Raw genomic sequence first — 5,000 nt, forward strand, 5'->3', positions numbered from 1 at the left:
CGTTAGAAGAAACAACACAATTAGTCATAATCAATCAAAGTACCCTTTACACTTGAAAGCATAATAAAAAATAAATATATTTCACAGCAAACCATAAAAAACAAGAAAACAGGAATGTTTGGGATATTCAGCGCCCCCGGAGAAATAAATTTCCTAATGGCTAGGAGACACAAAGATTATTTGCTAAGGGAACAGTGAAGCAAACAACATAAGGAGCAAATTGAAAGTGAATTCCTCATCGTTACTAATAACTTTAAAAGGTTAATTGTTTTATTGTCTTTTTCACACCTGTCCGCACCTATCTCTTCTAAAGTTTCTTCTTCTATAAGATGCAAGCATCTGTTCTTGCACTCCAATTAAGCAATGATCTGATGATTAACACAAATGGCATGACTTCACGAGACAAGCATGCCAGACAACGTTAATAAGTATAGAGCTCATGAGCACCATCTGTCACTGGATCTTTAATAACATTGAATGATATTTTTCTGTAATCTCATTATGCTTCAGACTTAGAATTGACACAGACTCTCTCTCTCTCTCTCTCTCTCTCTCTCTCTCTCTCTCTCTCTCTCTCTCTCTCTCTCTCTCTCTCTCTCTCTCATTTATTAACTCCTCAGTCACGTCATTCAGAGAAAGCATTCGTTACAATTTTCGGTTTAAAACATAATAAAACTACGACCTTATTCCATACTCATTTCAACTCATTCTAGGAATTATACTATAACTCCTTCCTCTCTCCCAATCACACAATTATCAATTCACGAGTCTCATTTTTATGGACAAGAACACAGGATGTTTTTTTTTTAAATCATAATAATAATAATAATAATAATAATAATAATAATAATAATAACAATGATAATAATAATAATAATAATAATAATAATAATAATAATAAAAATGATAATAATAATAATAATAATAATAATAATAATAATTCTTAGCTGAAGAGATCGCTAGCAATAGCGTTATATTTTACGCTGGAGTCACTCGGCAAAAAAGAAATGCTACTCGTAAGAGCTGTCAACCCATGATAATGGGACTCGAGGGGCTGAGGTCATGAAAGCATCAGAGATGTCAAGCATCCGGCAAGTGGATAAACCTGAAAATTCCTCAAGGAGATTTTGTCACCCAAAAGATTAAAATATCATCATGATAAAAAGGCAACTGAAGTATAATGAAGTGTTTTTTTACATCTATTTCATCGTAACAAAAGGAATTGTAATCATTATTATCTCCTCAAACCGACAAATATAACAACAGATGAATTTGAAACATTAAACCATTTCCATTTTCAAGAGGGTGATGGTAAATGAAGAAAAGTCCAGGTCACTGTCACATTCATCCATTAACTGCCCAATCTATAGTAAAACTTCCACAACCTTAGTTATTTCATACATCTACAACAAAGGCTCATCAGCAACGTGGCTAACACACCAACACCATCAATAATGCTGACATAAACCTTTACATCTACTCCAGTGATTCTTAAACTGGGGGGCGCGCTTTCAAGGGGCCACAAGTAGTTAAATTAGTAACAATGAAAATAAAAAATGTAATAATTATGATGGCTTTTGTTTTACAATACTACATAAATATGGATAAATCAATTACTAAGGAGGATGTGTAATATTTTTTGATGTGGTCATGATCCATGAATGATTGTATTAAGAGAAAAAATTATGTTTATTTTTGCAGTAATTTGTATTTTTTTCAGTATTTTCTATCAATGTAATAACTGTAATCTGTATAATGCTAAAACAGTTTGAAAAAAGATTATGGTAAAATTTTGTTTCATCATAATATATTTATTTTACCCATTTTCTATGAACAATGTTTATTTTATTGAAATAATACTTTCTACTTTTGCAGAAATTTCAAGGGTGGGGAGGGGGGGGGGGCATGGGATCTGCGCTTAATGCAGAAGGGGGGCGCAAGGCAAAAAAGTTTAAGAACCACTGATCTACTCCAAAGTATTTACACGAAACAACCAATTCTATTCTTCCATCATCTAAACAGATATCCATTACTCAATCTGTTATGATTCTACTTATCCTTACCTTAGTCTTGCTCACATTTACTCTCTTAAGTTTATCTACTTGCAGACACTCGGCTGTTTCACTTCACTCCCCTCGATCATCAGCAAACATCAACCATTCCACATTATATTCACAAATAATTTTCTTTTCTGACAATTCATGGTAAATCCACTACCTGTTCTTTCTCTGACCTCTTGCTTCATTCTATTATCATTATCATGATTACTAAGATACAACCCTGGAAGGAAATGCAGAATGCTATAAGCCAAAGAGCTCCAACAAAAAAAAAGTAATTCAATGAACAAAGAAAATATATAAACTATATATAAGATTTTTGGGCGCCACTAAAAAAATTGTTCTATTCATTATAAACGTAAAGTAACATACTAAAGTACCATACAAATTAATATATAAATATATATATATATATATATATATATATATATATATATATATATATTTATATATACACATATATATATATATATACATATATTTATACATATATATATATATATATATATATATATATATATATATATATATATATATACTGTATATAAACAATATATGTATTAATACTATTTATTGAATGATAGAAAATTTACTTGAAATACTTTCCTATCTAAGCCAACAGATTTATGCTAAAATTAAAATCTTTAAGTTTTGTATTTGAGCCAGAGCTAAAACAGAAACTGGCTACTAAAAATATAGAAATAGTGGTATCGTACTGTATATTGTTGACCGCAGCTTAAAATATTTTCCCCAGCAAGATTAGGGAATTACATAAATTATATAAGGCAAGCTATAATGGAATATACTCCAATAACCATAAAAACATGAGAGCTTCAGTGGGTGATGTTTTTACGACAATTTATCGATGTAATTAAAAAGGTTTATAAATGACACAAAGTGGTTTTATTTTTATCATAGGACACTGAATATGAAAAATTCACAGTTTACTACTTATTGATAGCTTTATTATGCACATATTTACAGCATCCAAACAATAGAAACATGAAAAAAACTAACGGAAATTATTAATTTTCGGAAATTATTAATTTTCCAAAACCCTTGTGCTGCCTCTCGATATGCGTATATAAGTGTATGACTATGAAAATATATATTGTAAGGTGATTCTGGAAGGTATCGCTGCCTCTGGGCAAATAGCATTTCCTACCTTTCTGAGAGCGAGAAAATCATGTTGCCGGTACCTACCGAAAATATTTGGACACTTGTCAAACGCAAATGCCATCGGAATGATTTCCATTTCAAATTGAGTTTACAGGCCTTCTCTTCTTCCTTCCCGAAATTGTGAGTTGCCAGAAAAAGGAAGAGAGAGAGAGAGAGAGAGAGAGAGAGAGAGAGAGAGAGAGAGAGAGAGAGAGAGAGAGAGAGAGAGAGAGTCAGTTGGTTTATTTTAAGTGAATATTGAAAAATATTATGTAATTTTCCTGCAATAGGAGTGATTAGCTTTAAAATTCATTTACTTTTTCTCTACCATGTTCGCTCAACTAGAGAGAGAGAGAGAGAGAGAGAGAGAGAGAGAGAGAGAGAGAGAGAGAGAGAGAGAGGAGAGAGAGAGAGAGAGAGAGAGAGGTCAGTTGGTTTAAGTAAATATTTGAAAAATATGTAATTTTCATGAATTGGGAGTGATTAGCTTTAAAAATGATTTGCTTTTTTCTATCATGTGCGCTCAACTAGAGAGAGAGAGAGAGAGAGGAGAGAGAGAGAGAGAGAGAGAGAGAGAGAGAGATTAAGTTGGTTTAAGTAAATATTTGAAAAATATGTAATTTTCATGAAATGGGAGTGATTAGCTTTAAAAATTATATGCTATTTTCTATCATGTGAGCTCAACTAGAGAGAGAGAGAGAGAGAGAGAGAGAGAGAGAGAGAGAGAGAGAGAGAGAGAGATGTGTCGGTTTTCGAATTACATTTTTGCAACGTATTAAAATAAACTGTCCATTCCATCCAATTCGTGCTCATTTTTCTTACTGTCAGAAGCATTCAACGACCGAGAGAGAGAGAGAGAGAGAGAGAGAGAGAGAGAGAGAGAGAGAGAGAGAGAGAGAGAGAGAGAGAGAGAGATAACATCATGAATAAAATATAACGTTCGGAATTTCCAGGTCTAAGACAACAAATGTCCAATCTATACTGGAAACACATCTGACGCGGATCACACCAGCAGGGGATGGAAGGAAATGGAATGAAATTGAATCATCAGTTGTACCCCATATGAAAGCCGAGCATGACAGCTGACCCCCCTGATAAGCCTGAAATAAGACGCGGGAGGAAAAAAAGATGAAAAAAGACTCTTTGTGAATTCCCTCTTTATCACGAGGGACGAACGACAAAATCAAAATTCCAGACTCGAAACATGAACCTTCCAAAAACATTTCTCGACAGAACAATCCGAGACGTTGGCATTACACGCCCCAGTGCATTGAAGCTTATCAGGAGGAGTCTCAGACTGGCCCTGAGGAAACCTTTAAGCCTCCTCCTCCTCCTCCTCCTCCTCCTCAAACCGGTTGAGCATCGTCGAGTCCCTCTGCCAAGGGAAGTCGAATTTCCACCATGTTAAGTCACGGATTCCAGAAGTCATTTTGTGTTCCTGCCATGTTCGGTACGGAGTCTCTGTCGGACCCTTCTTGTCCAAATAATCAACAAGGAAACCAACATAAGGAGGATGCCTTAGTTGAGCTTGCCCTCCTCCCCCTCTATCTAGCATCCCACCCCACCCACATGTCCCCTTCTCGGTTCCTCTCAATCTCCCTCTTCGTAATTCAATTTACAATACACCTGTGTCTCCCTATTTGAGACTGCCCTTTCTCGCTTTGCTAAGAACTTTTTATTATTCCAAGATGGAGAGGAAACGACGCTTCACTTGAAAATGTTGAGCACATACATCCACTACGTGTTATAGTCAAGCAGCATAAGAAGTATATTATTAGCGTTGTT

This window comes from Palaemon carinicauda, chromosome 37 (assembly GCF_036898095.1).
Source record: "Palaemon carinicauda isolate YSFRI2023 chromosome 37, ASM3689809v2, whole genome shotgun sequence".
NCBI classification, from domain to species: domain Eukaryota; kingdom Metazoa; phylum Arthropoda; class Malacostraca; order Decapoda; family Palaemonidae; genus Palaemon; species Palaemon carinicauda.